This window comes from Lissotriton vulgaris, chromosome 2_1 (assembly GCF_964263255.1).
Source record: "Lissotriton vulgaris chromosome 2_1, aLisVul1.2, whole genome shotgun sequence".
Lineage (NCBI taxonomy): Eukaryota > Metazoa > Chordata > Amphibia > Caudata > Salamandridae > Lissotriton > Lissotriton vulgaris.
The window spans coordinates 230,137,239-230,160,903 of record NC_141687.1 but is presented as its reverse complement, the minus strand read 5'-3'; the positions used below and the strand labels follow the sequence as shown (position 1 = coordinate 230,160,903).

The 23,665-nt window shown below is 46.7% G+C and overlaps 1 protein-coding gene across 1 annotated transcript in view; it reads right to left on the bottom strand.

The window, feature by feature from the left end:
• CAMKK1 (calcium/calmodulin dependent protein kinase kinase 1) overlaps nucleotides 1-13,743 on the bottom strand; it is a 1,268,063-nt gene extending 1,254,320 nt beyond the window's left edge. Inside the window, exon 1 of the mRNA XM_086954811.1 lies at nucleotides 13,467-13,743. The gene's annotated coding sequence lies outside the window, so the exon portion shown is untranslated. The remainder of the gene's footprint in view (nucleotides 1-13,466) is intronic.
• Nucleotides 13,744-23,665: the final 9,922 nt, after the last annotated feature.

The window sequence follows — 23,665 nt, the reverse complement described above, 5'->3', positions numbered from 1 at the left end:
CTCTCCATGCTTGCCCCGGAGGCGGGGGGTCTCGGGGTCCCGGACCTCCGGAAATACTTTCAGGCGGCGCAACTTCGGTACTTGGTGGAATGGAGCCGGTGGGAATCGGACAAGCATTGGCTCTTTCAGGATCAGGCAGTTGCAGGCCATACCCTCCAGGAAGTCCCGTTCCTGCGGCGCACTCACCGGCCGCCTAACCTCTACGCCTCTTCTGTCACCCGGGTTCCGCTGCGAGTGTGGGACGCGGTGTGTGAGCTTCATGAACTCACCACTTTTCCATCGCCATTCACTCCCATTGCTGGCAATCCAGATTTCACTCCGGGTCTGGAACCGGGAGCCTTTTCCCACTGGGTGAGCGCGGGTTGCAGGGTGCTTTTCCAGATTTACGGGCCGGAGGGTGTGCTCCCCTTCCAGCAGCTCCAACAGGAGTTTGGCCTGACGGAGGGGGACAGATTGCGTTATATGCAAGTCCGCCACTGGGCTCTTCAACCCTCAGTACGCGACGCCGCTGCCCGTTCGATTACGCCCTATGAGCGGTGGCTGGTAACCCGGGCCTCGGATGCCAAGCTTATCACCGACTTGTACAAGTTTCTCCAACCCCCGCCGCTTCATTACCATAACCCAGGGAGGGAGCGTTGGCACAGGGAATTGGGCAGGACCTTGAGCCACAAGGAGTGGGACAAGATTGCGTATCGGGCGAGGCACTCTGCGTACCACACTGGGCTGAAGGAGACCTTTACTAAGGTATCCACCTATTGGTATTACACCCCGGAGAGGCTTTACGAGATGCGCAAAATCAGTGATAAAGGTTGCTGGCGCGGCTGCGGACAGGAGGGCACCCTCACGCATATTCTCTGGGAGTGCCCGGTGCTGTCGGCCTATTGGAAGGAGGTCCTGGATGAGGTAGATAAGCATTTTGAGATCGAGCTCCCGCGCTTCCCCGCGTATGTTTTGCTAGGCCTCCCCAATGACCTGATGTACCCGCTGAAGTCCCGTAGGGGTAGGCAGATTGCGATTGCGCTAGGTTCCGCGGTCCAAAACATCCTTGTACTCTGGCGCACCCCTACTGCCCCCTCCATCACTGGTTGGCTACACAGGCTCTGGCAGGTCCTGGGCATGGAGAAGATGTCGCTCACGGTGGCTGGGAATGTTGACCAGTTTGAAGAGCTCTGGCACCCCTTTTTGGCACTGCTGTCCACGGAGTTTCGCGAACTCACATGTCCACGGTACCTGCGACTCCTTAGGCTGACACCGCCGGCGGCTGCAGCGGAGTGAATGTGCGGGTTCGGGGGTCTGGGGCTGGGGGTGGGGCGCGGGGTTATATGCTTTTAATGCTGATTTTCGGACGGGGATGTTGGGGTACTGTTTTCTTCTTTTTCCTCCTTCGCTTCTCTTTTTTTCTCCTTTTCTGGGGACGGGGGGTTGGAGGGATGGTGTGCTTTCTTTTTTACTGTAATGCGGGACGTTATTCCAGCTCTGCCTTGCTTAGGGAGTGGGGGTCTCCTGGGGGGTCATTCACAATACCTTATTGCTTTATGACTTATGCCTTGTTACCCTCTGGGGCTTCCTGCCTCCCTTCTTTTCTTCTGAACCGCAGCAACGTTCCGCTTCTTGTACTGTGTATTCGCTTGACCTCCTATTCCCTTCCCCATGCTCTTTTTGTACTTTAATAAAATACTTTAAACCTAAAATGCCTGGAAATTCCTTAGGAGTTTCACAACTGATAATAATGGATTTCACAACTGATAATAAGACAATGTCCCATTCTTAATCACATCTGCGTGCACCAAGACACTCACTCCTTTGTGCTACATTTCGTTATATCTGTTCAGAAAACAGTAATATATAGTGGTATTTACATTATATCCTCCCCCAGGGACGTGGTTTGAACCTGTTGCCTCGCCACAAATAAACATGAAAAATATGCGCTTTGGTGAGTTACATAAGCTTATGGCATTCATAACACTGACAGAGGCGCCTTTACTCTCTATGACAGATAGTGTTTCCTTGCAAAGAGCCCGATACAGTTCTGAAATTCAAAAACTTCTGCAGGCACAATTTCCAAAACATTTTTCTGACTTAAGGCACCCCATCTTCCACCCATCTAATGCAACAAGCATAGTCCAAATGTTAAAGAAAAATATATCTTCCCTATTTAGAAGCTTTGAGACTACAAGCGATACCCCTGATTTAACACATTAAAGAGGCTATTAAAACATTAGTCCACAGGCCAGAAACCAGCTCGGTGACCACAAAGTTCTCATCACTGCCAGACATTAGCAGGATGAAGGAAAGTCTGTATCAGCAGATGGGTGATAATTACAAGGAAACTCTGTGGAACCAGATATAAAAAACGCCTGTCCAAGAAGAGAAAGGTGCCATGAGAAAACGCTTTCAAAGATGGTGGAGACGCAGTGTGGAGCCACGTCCGAACCAATGGCCCGTAGGAGTAAGAGGTCCCTAGGTACATGATAGTCAATTATGTCAAATGCTACGGATATTGTATTGTAAATGTAAATGTAGTAGTATTTGTATAGCGCACCGAATCGACCCCCGAAGGGGTATCTCAGGCGCTTGTACGCATACCGCTGTGGAACCCTTCCTGGCTTTTCCCTGCGAAGTGCCCACTCCTGGGCACCCCCAAGGTGGAGGCCAGGCATCCTAGCGTTGTTGGGGGCCGTTGTGGAGATTAAGAAAGCTATTGCCAGGCACCGAGGCGAGAATTATCAGGTCCGCGGAAATTGAGCCCAAGAACTGCCGAGGCAGGAATTGAACCCTGGTCCCGGGCCAGACCTCTGCATCAGGGTCTGCCGCTCTAACCATTAAGCCACACTTCTCCACAATTGTAATATTGTAATAGCATTTATACAGCTCTTACTACCCCTGGCAAGGCGTCGAAGCGCACACTACTCCGCAACCCATAATGGATTAGTGTATCTTCATTTGCCTCCGCTAAAAAAGTGTGGATCCAGACCGTAGGTTAATGGAAATGAGAACACACCATACACAGGCTTGAGTCAATGTATGTCTCTTTTACTACGAGCGCCCATCTTGGGAGCTGCTTCGGTGCCTTCTAGGAACAAATAGCACATGACGAACATATAGTGCATTCATGGGTACACCCTTTCCACTGCTTATGTGCCAGGGCTGTCAAAGGGATAAACATTTCTAAGCTAACACCTTCTCCCTACTCCAGAAAAGAGCACTCCCCTTACTAAGTCTAAATTTATAGTAGGAGGCGGGTTTTCAGACAGAAATTTTCACGATTAGAAGAAGCAAAACAAAAAACCTCAAATGCACTTTAGAAAAACATTGCAAAGTAAAAAACACAAACAGAACAGACATCCACGAGGAACATGTGTAAAGAGAAATAAAGGATTGCATCACAGCAACTCTGGCTGAATCACAATAATTATGCAATAATTATGCCTTAGGTCTACACAACAGGTACTCTAATAATTTGGCAGAGCTGCCAGGCAGTAAGCCAGCAAGTGCAACTCCCGTGGGATGCCTAGATTACCAGTTCTGACATGCGGAGAACTGTCACGAGACCCACGTGCTTTTGACAATTACTTGTACACCAGGTAATTTGTGGGACAAGTGCAGGGACATAAATATTTTTTAACAAAATATACATGAAAAATGTAGCAAAGTGTACTTTGAAACAATGACATCGAGCAATCACTAAATGGTTAGTAAACTGACAGTACGTCCCACATAAATTATCTTTGCCAGGCGTATTTGCTAATAACAACAGGTTGTCTGGTGTTCAAAATGCACCAGACCCACTTTACAATCATCTGCAAATTCACTGTAGGAAACTACAGTGAAAGAAAAAAAACCTCTGTAAAAACGCAGGACCTATCCATAACCTTTCTTAGAATTATGGAGTACTTAGAGGGAGCAACTGTACTGTACATGCAGGGTCACTAGAATTACCCAATTCTGAGACTACCGCGTTTTCCACATAATTATAGATGTCACATAATCCCTCATTTGCTGCATAATCTGCATGTTTTCATTTTAAAGAATTGTTTCTAGCGCAAGCGGATCAAAAGTTACTAAACATGTGCCAACATGTGTTACCATGCGATGGAAAGCCCTTTCCCAAAGTGTGGTCATTGTTCAATAGCTTATTGCTGCATTTGGTTGTTAAACAGGTACTAATAAGGTCAAATATTTCCCAACAATGTATAACCATGAGTAAAAATGACAATATAATCAAGTAATACCATCATAAAATGTGCAGCATTAATTACCTTTTCTTGCCACATGATTTAATCAATCCTACTGCATACCTGGGTCTTCTCTTGCATAATTCCAGAGGCCCTATGTATATGTTAGGTATGGATGTCAGAAACCAGAGGCATTACTTATGAGGCATGAAGGAGAGCCTTAGTAAGAAGATGAGGCCTGCGGTTCACCGCCAATAGCTGAGGATGGTATCAACAGAAGATAAGAGAGTATGTTTTTACTAGGAATTGAGCAGTTGGTGGTTAAGTATTTATTGGAATTGGTAAATACTGAAAACACTGGGGTGCACAAATTTACTAGGTATGGCCATAGACATGAGGCACAGCATGCTTTTGCGGTATTTATTGCATCAAATTTTGCAAGTTCTGTCTCTTTTCCTGGAATTTTCCACCCATAAATTTCGGTACACTTTACCTGCCTAAATTCAACAAGGGAATACTACAGGATACAGTAATTACCGGAGTACTTAGAATTTTGATCCCTTGGAAACTGGATGTTTGCCCAATGATAGGAGTGTATTGTCTCACTCTTAATCAGGACCAATGTAGATTTGCACAGCACACCGGCTGCTTAATGACACAGCTGCTTTTATTCTGGGCCACTGGAATTATGCAGCAGGTTTGATTACATTATGAGGGTAGAAAATAAAAATTATGCGGCATAATGCAGCACTTTTTTATAGTATTAATTCATTATTTTGTCATTTTTTAATATTGTAATATTGTTGGGGAAAAAATATTAGTGTCAGTTCAACAACTAAATAGAGAAATAAGCAAATGAAAGATGACCAGTTTACCTTTGCGAAAGGCCTTCCAATGTATACGAACACATTTAGTAACTTAATCCCTTTGAACTAGAAACAATGTTTTTTTGTTAAAATCTGCATATTATGCAGCGGATGAGGGATAATATGGTAAATGCGGCAAATCCATAACTAAGCGAAAAATGCTGCAGCCGCAGAATAGCATAATTCCAGTGTCCCTGGTTTTAATTAATACATGAGTAATTTGATGGTCCTGAAGCAGCATTCTCAATCCATGATAAATGTGATTTGAAGTCAAGTCAAACTGATACTTATTGGTTAACTGATTACTATTATAAATTCCTTATTTGGGCAATTTGAAGAGCACATATATTCAAAGGCTACAAAGTGCTTCAGAATAATAGTCTTAATGAAGGCACTGGAACCTAAGAATGATGGCGCGGCAATACATTTAAGTAAAATGCCTAGTGCGTTACATTGTTTCTGAAAACTGCTGCTGTGAGTTAAGCATTATTACTTTTGCAGTTAGTGAAACTACATTTGCAGCATTAATCAAATTACTTTTATAAGAAGACCAAACATGTTTGTGTGTGCCACCATTTTGATATAGCACTTCTTAATTTCAGTGATAGTGCCTCATTATGGACAAGTAACAAAACTGTCTCAGGTTTGATGATGGTTGTAGATTTCATAAATGTGCATTTGAAGATCGAGGACACAACTGAGATTTACCATGGCCTGTGGGAAAATTGGTGTTATACCCCATCAAAAGTATAAGTTGGTTGAAGAACAATCTGTGCCACCTTGTTGGTAGTGCTAACCGATGGCAAATCTATTGCCGAGTCCTGGGGTCAACTTAACACAGTAGATGCCTTAATGTTGTCATTTATTGAGCAAGAATTACTTTAAGAGCCCCCTAGACAACGTGAGACTATCAACAGCATGCAAGATAGAAGCATGGACATCGATTCACCAAAATCCTTGGGGTAGCAGAAGTGACATCATATACCCTTTAACTTAATGATATCACAGGAAGTGACATTATATGACCTTTGACCCTGAATCATCCAAGAAGTTATGTCACACAACTCTAATCCTTATAACACCACAATTCAATAGTTGTGTTTAATTCAGACATCTACTGAGGTCTACAAATACAAAATACAAATTAAAACAACTATTTTAATCACTTTAAAACAATTTTTGAGAACGTTTTAAAAACGTGAGCAAGTAACAGACAAATTCATTAGGGGAAACATACACAGCTTGATTAAATCTTGGATTGAGATGGCATTAAATCTGAAACTAATTTGCTTAATAAACAAGGACCTGGCCTCTACCTAAATTGGATTTGGACAAATTAGCAACATGTGAGAAAGATCTTGTATTCCTCCATTACATAAATCACTTATACCTGAGCAATTTTCTAAAGTATTCCATTTAGAAGTATATGTCATTAGTGTAAGAATTCCCAGACGCAAGAGGAGAATACAACGCCTCACTGTGTTCTAATTGAAAATAATGATACTGCTCAGGGGATTTATATGCTATACTTTTCATTAATGGATTATAATGCTTTAGTTGACTACAGTATTCGATATCTAGTTCGAAACTCATTCTTGGTGTTGAGTTTTTTAAAAAGAGTTTCCAGACCCGCAAAAGTACTAGAGTGCATTGGGACGCAATAAGAGCTATATTAATGTTCAGTATACTGTGCTGATTTGTTTCCAAAAGTCTCCAATTTTAATAGATATCTCAAATTTCCAGGGAATGTGTGTAATAGATTGTATGCTCGCCTTATTATGTCAGAGATAGCTCTAGCGTATATGCTCACCAAAGATAACTCAAGACGTAATGCTTGGACCGGAACTGATTAAGCGGCGTTTCACAATTTCCGTAAACAGTCCTTCTTTCACTTTTATTTTTTTGCAAGGTTTTAATCTGTGTGTATTCCAGAGCGAAAGATAAAATAGGTGGAATTTTCATGCGGTAAACCTCAAGCAAAGATTGGAAGTGTCTATTCCCGGTCTAAATGTATAATCTCTGCAATGCCCCCACATGGGCATCTGCCTTTCACCCTATATGTTGGAAGTGGGAAGCATTTTGCAAATTTTGAGTGAAAGTTCGGCCCAAATAAGTATATATTCATTCACCGTCACCACAATAATTAACATTTCTGAAGTAACATAATAATTGCACAATTATTATTCCATATTCTTCTAGGCGAAAACAGCCATAGGTTCTGTAAAGACACTCACTGAATATTCAAGTCCTTTCATGGCGTGCCTAGCTAATGAAACCTGACAGTCCCATGATTTTACCCAATTATGTTTTTTAAATGTCCTATGGGTGCCCAATTATGCGAAAATTACCTTCATTGCTAGGACCAGCATTTTGCTATGGTGCACCCTTTTGCCCAAACATTACATATATCCCAGTGCCAGAATTTTCCTAATATTGGTTCCCTTGTGTCAAAGGTTAGGTCTAATATGTTGTGGACCCCATTTGGTCATACATGGCCCAATGACATTGCCACAGTTGTCTTCACATATGTCAAGAATGTCCTCCAATGTGCCATCACTGGTAATTTGCCACAAGTGCTACCTATGCCAAGGATTTCCTCTAGTAGGCCAGTGCTGGCATTTTGTCATGGGTGCCACCTGCCAAAATGTACCTACAGTGTGCCATAACTAGCATTTTGCTGAGGGTTTCCCAGTCTCCAGAAGGCCATTCGGTGTTTCTATCACCAAGAAGCATGCCAGGTCCAACAGCGGATTTGCAAGCATAACAACATACGTTCACTTTATTCACACTCACTAGCAGGCAGTTGCACTCATTCATTTTCACCTATTGTCTTGCACTTACTTTTCCACTGAATCACTCATTCACACACTCTGACTGACTTATACTTGCTTACTTATTTTGACACACACACACACACACACACACACAATCTCACATACAAACATACATGCTCACGCATATACATGCTCTCTCACACAAAGTCACTCTCACTCACATGCAACTTACATTTAGAGACATTTTATTATTCCTACGTCAGATTCCAGGGGAGGTCCAGATCTTGTTACTCCAATTTTTATTACACTTATAGTGAATAATGAACTATTATTCACTATTAAAGTAATAACAATTAGCAGAAAACAAGGTTAGAGCCTGACTCTGATAATGCCAGACACCCTAGTGCTCTTGGCACTGACGTTGCCACCTTTGAGGCCAGGGGTCGCAAAGGCAGTGCCAGGGGTAGCAAGGAACAAGTAAGGGGTCGCAACTGTGACCCCTGTTGACCTCTAAATAACGTCCAAGGCTAGCACAGACATATTGGATGCATCTTCCAATAGAGGGAAATTTAATTAATTACAATATGCAACGAAATTCAGTACCTTTTGATTCCCGCCATTCGAGTCCATGGTCACAGAGTGGAGTGTAAGACACAAAGTTGCCCCCTCCCTATTTTCAGATATATATATATATATATATATATATATATATATATATATACAGGTCCACAATGCGTAGCAACGCTACGTAAGATGCACTCCCCTCGATATGCCAGGAATCAAAAGTTCTCAACAAAGTGCGCTTTTCCAAAAATCCATATTTATTTAAAGTGCAGCATCGTGATAAGTCATGGAATCAAAAACCCAGCGCGTTTCGGCGAGGAAACTCGCCTTGATCACGGGTTTCCTCGCCGAAACGCGTTGGGTTTTTGATTCCATGACTTATCACGATGCTGCACTTTAAATAAATATGGATTTTTGGAAAAGCGCACTTTGTTGAGAACTTTTGATTCCTGCCATATCGAGGGGAGTGCATCTTACGTAGCGTTGCTACGCATTGTGGACCTGCATATCGACGAAGGGGAACCTTTGCCCCTTAATGCACCGCTGTCCCGGTGTCCCGGTGTTACAAAGGATGTGGATCTGATATATATATATATATATATAAAGGACAGCACTTCAAATGTTTCCAAAAGTGGGTTGTGGGGTACGCGGACGACATAGCAATAGTCACAACCTACCCAGAAGAAGCAGTTAACTCAATGGAAGAAGAAGCAAGTAGTTTTGGGAAAATCTCTGGCTACAAACTGAATCAAAATAAAACCCAGATTATAATCAACAACAAAAGCAATTATAACGACGCCCAGATAGTTCATAATGCACTATACTTAGCAGTTAATATTCCCTCAAAATTAAATAACCTGGTTAAACTTAATCTGAACCCACTTATGGAACAAACAGAAAAGAGCCTTAGTAGACTGCATAATCTACATCTAACAATTATTGGAAGATGTAATCTAATCAAAATGTTATTTTTTCCCAAATTCTTATATTTTTTTAGAACTATTTGTTTAAACTTTGACTAACAGATTTTCAAAGAAATTGATAATATTTTTTCTCGTTTCATCTGGGGATATAGTAGGTCACGAAGAGCCCATAGATACATCACCTTACCGAAGGAACGAGGAGGTCTCGCCTTACCTAACTTTAAAACTTACTGGTGGGCCACAATACTTAAATATAGCAGTGCACTTCTAACTCCAAATTGGGAGCCCAATCAAGAGAGTGGGGTTCCAACTCCACAGAAACTTATCCTAGGTAAAGAGACAGGGGGACATCTCTGGGGATTGACATATGATTGCCAATTTAAAAAAGTTCGGTTCAAAACCCTAAAAGGAATTTATAGTGCATGGAATCATATGCGCAAACTTCTGGGGATTGGAAGGTTTTCTTATTACACAACACTTCACAGAAATAATAACCTCCCAGGGATCTTTACGGACACATCTATGATGGGATGGGTCAGATTGGGCATTACACAATTTGGATAATTTTATAACCCAATTGGCTTTAGCTAATTCGAAGAGCTAAAAAGTGAATATGGTCTAGAATATAGAGATTTCTTCAAATAAGAGACTTTATAATGAAAAAGGGGGAAGGTAGTGCTGGATTCCGGAGATTCCAGACAATCGAACTGATCATCACAAATACTAGAGTCAAAATTGGTGGAATACATAATAGTTTAATTACTGGTTCTCCTGATGACTTGGATAAATACACCCATAAATGGCAGAACGAATTGGATATACCGGAAACCTCAATATAGAGGGCGTTCGAACTCTCCCAATCTCTATTAATGTCGACCAAACTGCAAGCTCAGTACTATAAAACTTATTTCCAATTGTACTATACCCCCAAGAGAATCGCTAAATGGAGTACGGGTAAAGGGGCACAATGCCCACGATGCGCGTTGCCCGAAGCAGACCTAATACACATGTTCGCTACATGCAATTCACTTAACCCCATTAGACGGGAAATATCTATTTTCCTATCACAAATCTTTAAAACAAAAATCGAAATTTCAACTGCAGAAATTATATTAGGGACAGACAGGGATATTCGACCTAATACGTTGAAAGGACTTTTGTTTGTAGTAATGGCAGTGTTTAGAATTTGCCTGGCATCGGTCTGGCTAGACCCATACCCTCCAACATTCCAGCAATGGCGGGTACGACTGCTAGTAACTTATAGTCTAGAGATCGCTATCTACAGCAGGAAGGGAAGGAATAAGAAAAGGAAAGGATTAGAAATATGGGACCCCCTTACACGGTGGATAGAAAGAACCGACTAACCAATTTTTTAAGTATACGGGTATCAATATGATTGATTACATTTTAAATGTATCCATCTATTTGTTTGCACCTGCAATGTATATATATATATTTTGAACATGCCTGTATGGGGGTGTGGTGAGGGGCGGGTTGGTTAAAAAAATTGAAAAAACATCAATAAAGAATTGTTTTTAAAAAAAAGTGGGTTGTGGTTGCTTGGCTTAACTGCAAACTCGAGTACTGCGGCTCATACAATGGGCCAACGTGTTATCCTGGGCAAATCACTCCCCATTTCAATTATCTGTCAAAACCTGGAGCACTCAGAAACAAGGGAAAATACTCTCAAAAATGAAAAAAAACAACCTCGAAAGCATAGCAGGCTACAGGAAAGGCATGTTTGCTTCGCCCCCAGCAGATTAGCATAACCCCTGAAACACCGCCAGAAAGTGGTTGGAGCATCCCAGAGGGAACAGCACTGCGTAATAATCGCCCTGCGTGGAGACGAATCCCTGCGCAAACAGCAGAGAGACATTCAGAGCCTGGGAGCACACACACGATAGCACAAGCTTAAAAGGGCAGCTGGAAATGAGTATTCCCAGACTACTGAAAGAGAGGCCGTCAGGCTCTGAGAAAAGGAAGCGAGAGCTGCCCTGTCAGTGATGTTATCTAATAAGGAAGTCTGCTGCTTCTGCAAACACCCGGCATGATAACTAGTTCTTGTAAGCAAAACGAAAGCTACTGCGGAAAGAGGAAGGCTACAGTGAGAGACATGCCTGGCACAGCGGGTGTAATACGGACAGTTATCGAAGAGGCACATCCCAAAAATGAAAGGCGTGATAGGAATGTGTACAACAGTGACGGCCATGAAAGGAGTGATTGAGCACCAAGCAAGACATGATTTTTTTAGAAATGTTGCAGCAGGCATGGTTGAAAATGTGTGCAATGGTGACATGCGCGATGGGAATGTGCAGGTGTGGCAGGAGTGCTGTTGTTAATTAGCACCTGGAAATAGGTGTGGGCATGAAACAAAAATGTCAAATTGTGAGAGGCGGGCTGATAGGAATGTGTGTAATGATGCAGGAAGTAAATACTGACAACTGTAATAGACACTACGGGATAGTGTGCCACGTGCTAGGCACTATAAGGATGTGAACGCAAAATAACAAACGTGGGCAATACAGACGTTCATGACGTAAAGTGCCTAATAATGACATAATGACAGGCTTGAAACCATTGTGCCCAACACTGACAGACATGGGAGTGATATGTTAATCAGTGTCATACAGGTCGAGAAAGGATGCACTCTAGTGACATGAATTCGAGGACTGTGTGCAAGAAGCAAGACAAACGTATATAAGTGACACCCCAGAAAAATGCTAGCAAAAGCCTCATGAAAGTAGTACACTTGCGACTTCCATGGCATACATGTGTATAAGTTTACAATAGTGACCTGAGTGAAAGTGTGTGTGACAGTAATCGACATGACAGCAATGTGTGAACCAGCAAAAGGAACAGTACACGCCTTTGACGTAGTGAGAGGCCTGGCAAGACTTTGTGCACTAATAGGCATACATGACAGATGTGTGTCCAATAGCAACACACATGATAAGAATGTGTCCAAAAGCGACAAAAATGTGTACAGTATGTGCAAGCATAAACGAAAGCAATGTGTTAGAGAGAGCCTCTGCACACATATGTGCAGTAACAGGCATGGTTGAAGCGTTATGAAGGCTCCTGGTGTATCCGGTATGACTGTAATAGGACAGACATGAAAAGTACATGTTCAGGTGTGACAGGCATTCAAGGAATGTGATTAACAAGCATAGCATAACTGTTTATAATAGAAGTAGCAGTGATGACACGAGAGAAAAGGGGGCAGGCGTAACATGCGCTCTTTAATACTGGCAGCCAATGTGCATACTCATTGCCAAACATGAAAGAAAGGAGTGAAACAGCGACAGACATGACACATGCGCATGCCAACGACAGACATGGCATTACTATGACGTGTTTTATAGTCACAGGCATGAGAAATCATCGTGCAATAGTCAATGGACTGTGCACAATAGTAATAAGTGTTACATTAATTTGTGCGCTGGTACAAATGTGTCATGAATGTGTCCTATACTTGCACACATGACAAGAAGGCGTGGAATAGAGACAGAACGGCAGAAACGTATCAGCCAATAAGAAGCTTTCGGGAATGTATGCAATAGTGACAAGCAGCACCGAAATGGGTCCACTGGTGACATACTTGATATATATGCGAGCCCAGGGGCATGCATTAAAGGAATTTTAGAAAAATTATAAGCATGCCTGAAGCTTGCTCACTAGTACCAGGAATACCTGTGACGTGGCCAATAATGACAGGTATGGCGGATAGGAGAACACAGTGAAAACCATTGCAAAAAATGCAGCCAATAGTGGGATAGGTATTGTAGTAACATAAACGGCAGCTATTAATGCAACACTAATAGTATGTCAGTATGCCCAGCGGTGAAAGAGTACAAAGTGTGCCCATGGTCACAGAAATGTGCCCATTAATGTTAGGCATGAAGGGTCTGTGTGAGGCAGGGAGGGACAGGTACAATAGGACTGCAAGTGAGTGACAGTCACGACAAGAGATTGCACATGGGTGGCAAAAGCATGGCAGAAATGTAACCAAGGAGTGCAAACATATGTACAACAGTTACAGAAATACGTGCATGGGCTCTGCAGCACACAGCAGGTTAGCGTCCGGCTCTGCTCCAAGTTTCTATCGTGCTAGGGGCTGCAGGGGCTACTGGGTGCCCCAAAGGGGAAATGGATCGTTTCCCTTACCTGCCAGGGCTGCCTCTTCCTGCACAGTCCCGCGCCGCTTCACCATGGACGCACGGGCTGCCTGGATGAGAGGATGGCTGAGGCGCGCACACAGACCCGGCGCCTGGGAGTCATGAACTGCCCGCTCTGCAGCTCACTACACCTGGCGAGGCACGCGCATTGGCTGGCAGGGCGCGTGCAGCAGGGAGGGGTGGGGGGAGTAAAGCTAGAGAGAGAGAGAGGCGCGTGCCAGCGGGGGCACGCAAGTCGCTCGCCTCTGCCCCGGCGCAGGGCGCTCAACGTTCATCAGATTGTGACACAAGGTAACACTGTCAGGCTCCTCCCCCTCCAGCGTTCCCACCAAGAGGCACAGCCCCTGCTTCAAGCCCATTGGCTGCTTCGTGCCAGCGACGGCATTGGGTACATAACAGTCTTCTTGCTTATTGGCTCCTGGACAAGTACCGATTGCGTTTCCGCGTACTTACTGCCTCTCGAGCATCTGTCCACCCACCCCCTTTCAAATCTGATAAAGCTGTTTAACTGGGCTGACTCTTAGCATACGGCAGCGGGAGCAGGCATTAGGAAACTGCAATGTCCTGTAACGACTGTTTTGGTTAAGAGGGTGAGTAACAGTTTAGGTGTAACAGTCACTGGTTTGTAAGTAGAGGAGCACGAGGCACTGCACCAATCTGCCCGTGCACAGACTCTGCTTAGAAGTCAGAGACCTTTCTGTTTGAGACGCACAGACTTTTTTTTCTTAGAGAGAACATTAGAATGCTGGCGCTAACACTTAAGGAATAATGTTATATTTAATTAACACTGACGTATTGCTAGCAGATACATTATGATGATCACAACAGGGCAGTGGAAGCGAGAAATAATGATGTGAACCAGGCGTGCAACACACACAGTACTTAAAGGGCTTTAGTCCCCCCCCCCCCCCCGAGTTTTTCACAAGTCTTTAAAAGACCATTTACATGCTCCTGTGAACTCCTTATCAAGCTTAGTGTTTTTTCAGTGATTCTTGTACCCCCGGGTCTGCGCTCTGTCTATCCCTTGCATTTGTATTGTATTTTTGCAGCCACAGTGAGAGATACACATCCCGAAAAGGCATCTCAGGAGTAGAGATGCCACTTTTCCAAGAGGAAAATTCCAGCCATTTGTTGTTGTTTATAGTAGTTGCATCGGTACACCTCGCCCCCCCTCCCACAACTTTCACCGCCCAAATAATACACAGAGAAGTAATTTGGGAAAAGAAGTTGCAGGTTTATTTGTGATACAAATAACGGAGCGGGTTAACTGACAGGTGACCCCCCTAAGCCCCGCCACCCCTCGTGACGGGGCGCCTGAAGTTGAGCCAATGATGCTGACACAATGGCCCTGGCCAGGTGTCGATCCTGGCACCAGCCTCCCACCGGTGAACCTATCGTCCACCTGCCCCACCCTCCGGACAAGGGAGAGTCAACTCACACCTTGCCCATCCAGGCGGGGCATTATTAGCAAACCCCCGGTTGTTCAGGCTTACAACCGCCCTAAGGACTAACGGGGTGCCGTTGAACCAAGTCCCCGAGAAGGGCCCCTCGGCTTATATATGACTCATAGCTGTGCATTTGCACGGGGGCTTCAGGTCCTGTTCCTGCGCCTGTCCTGCATGGGGGATCGCCCTGTAACACCTCCTGCAACCTGAAAGAGACATAAACAATATTAATAAAACCCCCCTCACCACTTCTCCCCTTTCAGCGGGTGAGCGGTAGGGAGGGGAGCTGAAATCGCGGGCCTGCGTCTGGGTCGTGGGGTGAGGGAAAGGGGCCTAGGAGGGGCTAACGGGCCTAAGGCTGGCAAGGCAGCCTTGCGACCGCGAAGGTGGAGGGGACAGCAACAAAGAGGCCGCCGAGGGGGAGGAGCTCGCCTATAACCCCCCAGGGATGGGGGGGGGAGTGGCCTGCCTAGCGTGACCCCGCCTCCCCGCCCCCTCCCACCTAGGGCTGGCCTCGGTTTCCTGCGCCCTACTACGGGGTTTGCCCTCCCAGGGGGTCCCTTGCAGGGACATCGGGCATCCCTCATAGTAGTTGCATCGGTACACCTCGCCCCCCCTCCCACAACTTTCACCGCCCAAATAATACACAGACAAGTAATTTGGGAAAAGAAGTTGCAGGTTTATTTGTGATACAAATAACGGAGCAGGTTAACTGACAGGCGACCCCCCTAAGCCCCGCCACCCCTCGTGACGGGGCGCCTGAAGTTGAGCCAATGATGCTGACACAATGGCCCTGGCCAGGTGTCGATCCTGGGAGGCACCAGCCTCCCACCGGTGGACCTATCGTCCACCTGCCCCACCCTCCGGACAAGGGAGAGTCAACTCACACCTTGCCCATCCAGGCGGGGCATTATTAGCAAACCCCCGGTTGTTCAGGCTTACAACCGCCCTAAGGACTAACGGGGTGCCGTTGAACCAAGTTCCAGAGAAGGGCCCCTCGGCTTATATATGACTCATAGCTGTGCATTTGCACGGGGGCTTCAGGTCCTGTTCCTGCGCCTGTCCTGCATGGGGTCGCCTTACCACCTTTTCCACAGCCTTGGGCGTGGCACCCGCTGCGCCCAGGGCCCCCACTACCTAGCCTTAGTCCTACCCTACCTACCCCTGCTTTTTCTAGCGCTTCACCCAGGTCATGAATCATCAATGCAGCCCTTTAACACATTTAAAAGTGGTATTTATATTTGCTGTTTGACGTATGCACAAATAAGTGCTAGAAGTACCAGCTTTAGGAGATTTCGCTTATTTTTGCACTGGCAGGGATATCAAAATACTTGTGGTGCCGGTATAAATCCTATCAGCTGGCAACTCTAATCAGGAGACTCAAAGTTTGTTGCAGGATCAGCACATTATTTATTTCCACCACCATCCATCCCTTATTGATGGCATAATATCAGTGGTTTTACTTATATCTGAAACTCTATGCCTGCCGTCAATTCAATGCTGAGTTACTCCAGGTGTTGGGATTATACCCTGCATTCAGACAACTCCCTCCTTATTCTCACTGCTTACCTTCACTTTCATGTTCACTCTATCTGCATTTTATCTCACCTTAGTGCATGTGAGTCTCCGCTGGAGTGGACAGCGGTCCTACTCTAATTATCTTTTAAAATCACGCTTTCTATTGATTTAACTGTTGTTCTCCACTAGTGTTTCACTTCCGCCTGTGTCACTGCTTGCACTGATTGGGTGGCCTTGCCCAATCAGATGCGAGGTACGGAGGAGCCAGTTGGGTCCCCAACCATTTCAGGCCAGTCGCAGTGCGGACGCATTAATCTGCATTTTATCTTACCGTAGTGCGTGTGAGTGTCCGCTGTTATGGACTGTGTTACCGTTCTAATTATCTTTCAAAATCACGCTTTCAATTGTTTCAACTGTTGTGCTCCATTTGTGTTTCACTTCCGCCTGCAGCAGTGCTAGCACTGATTGGGTGACCTTGCCCAATCAGATGCGAGGTCGGGATGAGCTAGCTGTGCCTCCGTCCATTTCAGGCCTTTCGCAGTGCGTGTAACTTCTCAATGATGAGGAGGCCGAGGGAATGAAGCCTCCTAGCTGGCAAACGGAACAAACACCCGACCGTCCGGCCAACCGGTGGGACGAGAGAAACAATCCGGCCTATTGACGCAACACCGAATGAAAAGTCCGGCCTGCCAGCAATGTGGGAAATCAGGAAGAAAGGCAGGGACACTTTGGATATTCCAAACAGCTTCAATCCACAAGAAAAACGAAGTCTCAAAAAGTAATAATGTCCGGACTACTCGAAGATCGGGCAAAATCCTGGGTCCTTGCAGAAACGGGAATCGGTAGACGCGGGAAAGTCTTTTATCCAATCCAGAAATCCAAAAACACGAAACAAGCTGCAGGAGAAACGTCCCGACGAAGGGAGTGCAGGGACCGCGGCGGAAACGGAAGTGAGGAAAAATTGAAGACACCAAAACACTAGAACACGAAGCTTGGTGTATTAGGAGAGTCAGGCTTTATGCTTGCCTGGCTCCCCCGCGCACACGCATTCTTCAGCCGCCATCTTGGAGATCTGAAACTCGGCAATCGTGACAGACACATCACTCACTCTGCACTAACCCCTCTTACCATGCACTAACCAGTCACTCTAACAGATCACCCTTCGGTCTCGCCGCTATCCCTGCACCACACACAGGCCCACCTCTCACCCTGCATTTACACCACTCACACCACCCTGCACTCTCTCCTCTCACTCTGCATGTACTTCTCTCATTCAACACTCCCATGTGCTCTCCTCTCACAATTCATTCATGCAGCACACCTGACACTCCAATCTGCACATTTTTTAACATAAACTTGTGTGGGAAGTTTTGTTTCTGTTGCAGAAGTCCTCCCACTTTTTGCCAGACAACTGATGCACTTTGACTTGATGTACCCAGGGCCCCTGTCAATCAGGTTCCCAGGACCTGTGTTCTTTCCCAAAACTGTATTTTGTACCCCCAATTGGCACCTCTCTGGCCACATGTCAGTCCTTGTAATAGATACAATGGGTACCAACGGCACTGTGACCAAGGAAGGCCTCTAAGAGCTGCAGCACTTATTGTGCCACCCTTAGAGGCCCCGTACCTTTACACACACACACACTGCCTTTGCAGGATGTGTGTTTTAGTGCAGAACAAAGTGAAGAGTTGACATGGCACACATCCTGTGTGCCATGCCTACAACCCACTGCCCTGGCATATGTCAGCCACCCCTCTAGCTGGGTGCACTATACCGGTGGTGAGGGTTCAGTTGCATAAGCCTTGTACCCCTACAGTGCGTAGATCAATTCTTAGACATTGTAAGTGCAGTAATGCCTTTAAGAATATATGGTGCTGGGAGTTTGGCATTACAAACTCCACAGTACCATAATGACTTTACTGAAAACTGGGAAGTTTGAAATCAGACTTTACAACATAATAAACCCACACTGATGCCAGTGTGGGATTTATTATACCATGCGGGGGGCATTTGGAACTTACCTGAAACGAGGAGGGGGGAGGAGAGCAAGCCCTCACTCTTGCCGCCACCGCCAGGAGTCCAGTCCAGCAGCCTACAGCGCCACCGCTCCGGGACTACACATCCCGGCGGCCCTAGCGGCGGCGCTGCTACACACGCACCGGGAAAGCGCCAGGAGGCGCCTTAAGGAGAGCTCTGCTCGGCGGAGCGCGGGGGGCATTTGGAACTTACCTGAAACGAGGAGGGGGAAGGAGAGCAAGCCCTCACTCTTGCCGCCACCGCCAGGAGTCCAGTCCAGCAGCCTACAGCGCCGCCGCTCCGGGACTTCACATCCCGGCGGCCCTAGCGGCGGCGCTGCTACACACGCACCAGAACAGTGCCAGGAGGCGCCTTAAGGAGAGCTCTGCTCGGCGGAGTGCGGGGGGCATTTGGAACTTACCTGAAACGAGGAGGGGGGAGGAGAGCAAGCCCTCACTCTTGCCGCCACCGCCAGGAGTCCAGTCCAGCAGCCTACAGCGCTGCCGCTCCTGGACTACACATCCCGGCGGCCCTAGCGGTGGCGCTGCTACACACGCACCAGGACAGCGCCAGGAGGCGCCTTAAGGAGAGCTCTGCTCGGCGGAGCGCGGGGGGCATTTGGAACTTACCTGAAACGAGGAGGGGGGAGGAGAGCAAGCCCTCACTCTTGCCGCCACCGCCAGGAGTCCAGTCCAGCAGCCTACAGCGCCGCCGCTCCGGGACTACACATCCCGGCGGCCCTAGCGGCGGCGCTGCTACACACGCACCAGGACAACGCCAGGAGGCGCCTTAAGGAGAGCTCTGCTCGGTGGAGCGCGGGGGGCATTTGGAACTTACCTGAAACGAGGAGGGGGGGAGAGCAAGCCCTCACTCTTGCCGCCACCGCCAGGAGTCCAGTCCAGCAGCCTACAGCGCCGCCGCTCCGGGACTACACATCCCGGCGGCCCTAGCGGCGGCGCTGCTACACACGCACCAGGACAGCGCCAGGAGGCGCCTTAAGGAGAGCTCTGCCCGGCGGAGCGCGGGGGGCATTTGGAACTTACCTGAAACGAGGAGGGGGGAGGAGAGCAAGCCCTCACTCTTGCCGCCACTGCCAGGAGTCCAGTCCAGCAGCCTACAGCGTCGCCGCTCCGGGACTACACATCCCGGCGGCCCTAGCGGCGGCGCTACTACACACGCACCAGGACAGCGCCAGGAGGCGCCTTAAGGAGAGCTCTGCTCGGCGGAGCGCGGGGGGCATTTGGAACTTACCTGAAACGAGGAGGGGGGAGGAGAGCAAGCCCTCACTCTTGCCGCCACCGCCAGGAGTCCAGTCCAGCAGCCTACAGCGCCGCCGCTCCGGGACTACACATCCCGGCGGCCCTAGCGGCGGCGCTGCTACACACGCACCAGGACAGCGCCAGGAGGCGCCTTAAGGAGAGCTCTGCTCCGCTCCGCGGGACGCGAGCGGGACGCCGGGCAAAGGGCGGGCCCTCTGTGGCCCTCAGAGGCACAAAGAGGCCGGGACGGGCCACCACCCTTACTATTCCTTTTCATCAAAGAGGTACTGTGATTCCCCTTACCATTTCTATTAGCCCACTGTTTGCTATTTTGCATCATACCATGTCTATCTGGGAGGAGCTTAATGCCATGTGTGGAACTCAATATATCCCTGACCTTTTACCCTCCATAAGCACAGACACCAACCCAGAGGTTTTTAACGCCACCCTGCAGATGTCACCTCTGTGTGTTAACAAACTCCAATGTCCACTCATAGCACTACCGGGTGGGCAGAACACCAAAAGAAAGACCGATGATGCCATCATCAACGGGAAGCCAGCCAATACTCCAAAACCATGCCCTAGTCCCTCTCAGCACCACTCCAATGTCAGCTTTGTGTCGGGGGATATGGAGCATGGAAAAATGGAAAACTCCCCATCATTCCCACAATCAACTTTATTGGCCCAGCTCGAGCACCTATTAACCTCCCTAATTTCACCATTGGTGGAAAAAATCAACGATCTGGGGGACAGGATATCTAACATTGAACTGTTAGTTAAAACACATATTCCATCAGGAACCAAACCAGCATCATCAGACCCTCCGATCCCCCTCATTGCTCTGGAAAAACCCATACTGAATTCCCGCAGGAATGCGCATTCTCAAACTATATCGTTGGTACAAACAAACCACATTGAGGCAAAAATTGAACCTATTAGAATGCCACGAATAAACCTACCCCCCGAAGCCGCCCCCTATGTGACCGTTGTCTCCGGGATTCCACCACTAACTCATGGAAAAGTTGAAACACGCCAAGACTTACTACATAAGGCCATGTTTTGGTTACAGACTAACATACCTCTGCCACCTGACCTAGATGGGGGTATCTTAAGTGTTAGGAGGGTGGGGTGGTTGGGCACTTTGCCAAAAAACATTCCATGGGACTTGGTCCTAATTAGGTTCAAGCAAAGGAAAACAGCCCCTTACTTACGATCCTGCAAGTATAAAGAGGGGGATGGCCCAATTCGTATCTGGGACTTACATGACTTTTATCCAAGCTTTCCATCCACCCAGATATCAAGAACACAAGGGCCATCGTAAAATGCTGTTTCTTCTTTCATTAGAATTTCGTATAATATATATATATTTTTTTTTTCTAACTATGAAAAGTTTTTGGTTTCCCTGATCCCCTTTTTTCTTTTTTTTTTTTTTTAAATAATGCAGTTTTAACCTTTATTAGATCAGCTTTGGTGATCTGGAATCTGGTTTTAGAAAAATTTTGTAAACATGTATTGTGATTTTATGGTTGATTAATTCCAATGTCTTTTTAAAAATTGTCTATGTTTACTTTTATGGTTTCTTCATGAAATCGAAATAAAGTTTTGAAACTTGAAACTATACCATGCAATCAGAGGGCATCTTAGAGATGCTCGCTAAAAAACGACTAGCCTCTAGTGGATTCCCTGACAGGTAAACACCAGCCTCCCACCACAAGACATGTTTCTGGACCCCTGGGGTGGGAGCCCTCATCCCTGAGCCCAGAGACAAAGCCTTTCCAGGGCGGAGGTCTTAACACCTGCCCCAGGTCAGGATGAGCCATCTGTGGCAGGGGTGCTTCAAAGGCCTTTCCGCCTTTGTAATGCGCACCCTCACCCTCTCCTGCTATCAGGAGCAGGCCCCCTTCCTGTCTCCCCTCATTTTCGGCAGGAAGACAGGCGGGAAAAATTAGCATAGAATAGTAGGTGTGCCAACCCCACCCCTAGGGTGGGGGAGGCGAGGTAAAACCCACTCTTCAGTGCTCTCCATCTTGCAGATGGTAGGCACTCTCCAATCAGGATTAGGGATGGTGCCCACTCCCCCAGGTGGGGTGAGCACACCAAGGGTGTAGTCACCCTAAGGTCAGTAGCCCATTGGCTACTGACCTCAAGACCCCTAAAACACCTCTTAAATACAGTATTTAGGGGCAGCCCTGAACCAAGACAAATTCCCGCAACCTAAGAAGAAGGACGAAAGAAGACGCCCGGCAAAGTATATTGCAGAGAACAACTGATTTGGCCCCAGCCTCTAGCGACCCGTCTGCAGTTTCCAGAGATCCTGCGCCAAAAGTTGTCTTGACCTGCAGTCAGCGACCTCCAGAACCCCTGGGAGGACTGACTGCCTTCAAAAAAGACCGGATCTTCAGTGAATGGCAGTTTTTTTCAAAAGAAACAGCCAAGAAAGACCTTGAGCCTACTGAGGACAAAGAAACCCGACGCCTGAAACCACCACTGCACCCGCTGCCTAAGGCCTGAGTCTGAGTGGCTCACCAGTCCCTGCGAGATCCCCCAACGCTCCAGAGTCTGAATCTACAGTGGGTTGACCCCTTCAGGACTCCCAGACGTCGCCTGCAGCCTCTGCACAGACCCCCCCACCGCGACTGGCCCTGTAAGGTGAAATCGGACCTCAAAAGACACCCCTGCATCAAGCCGCATTGCACCCTGGAAACGAGAACCTGAGGTGCACCTATGTCCCGAGCCCTCCAACTTACCTGTCCTGCTGTTGGTTACTCCTGGAAGTCTTCCTGGACCGAGCCTGCAGTCAAAATCCAAAACCAGCATCTCCCATTGACAACAATAGGGCACCCAATGCCATAACAGCAACCCTACAACCAGCTGCCCCTGCGCTGCTGAGGGTGCACCTTTTGTGCTAACTCAAATCTCCCTTTGCCCTAAGCCTAACACCAGGAGCTTTGCTCTCACATCCTTGTGGCATGCTCGTGAGCAGCTATCAACCGGAGACCCACTATCCCCTATTCGATAACATTGGGCCTCAGCACTCTACACCCGGCCACCCTAGTGCCTCTAAGGATATTCAAAGAGTGCATCCTCGACCCTGGGGGAACTCTGGTTCTAACCCCAGAATACCAGCTCCCACAAACTTGTACTTATCTGTAAACCGATAACTCTATTTCCTTCGATAGGATTGCATTGACTGCTTTTCTTGAAAATTGTTTTAAGTATGGAGTTGGTTTGTATGAAACACTGAAAAACTGAAAATGTACAAAAACTGATTTACTTACCTTTTCTCTAGGAAATGTCCCATTGTGATTTCTAGGCATATCACACTGAGTAGAAAAAGTAAATTAAAAAGTAATCTAAAAAGTAACGTACAAAGTAATCTGTAAAGTAACTGAAAAGTAATTGCAAAACATTGGCTTATCTGTAATTCAATCAACTGCATTTGAACCTGCATTCTTTTGTGTGTGTGACATAATTTGCTGCTTGAGTGTGTACAACAAATGTTTAACACTGCCCTCTGATAAAGCCTTACTGCTCGCCCACACTTCCACAAATAGAGAGTATGGTGCTATCTACTTTTACCTCTGCCTACCTAAGGGGTTCCACTGGACTCTGTGTACACTATACCTTATTTTGGTATAGTATCTACAGAGCCAGCTTCCTACAACTCGCACCACTCATGCTGCACTCACTCACACTATTCACTATCACCCAGCACTTACATGAGCACACCTCTTACTCTGCACATATAAAAATGACACAACTCCTATGAATATGCACATATTTCTAATAAGGCACCCACAGAGTACCTGCTCTTTCCGTAGCTGCAACAACAGAGCTGGTGCACAATGGGAGAGAGGACTGACAGTGTAGTTTTGTATAGATACAATTGGGGAACCCTGTGTCCGTCAGAACCTGGGTAAGTACAAGTAAAGCTACGGTGTTTATGTTGG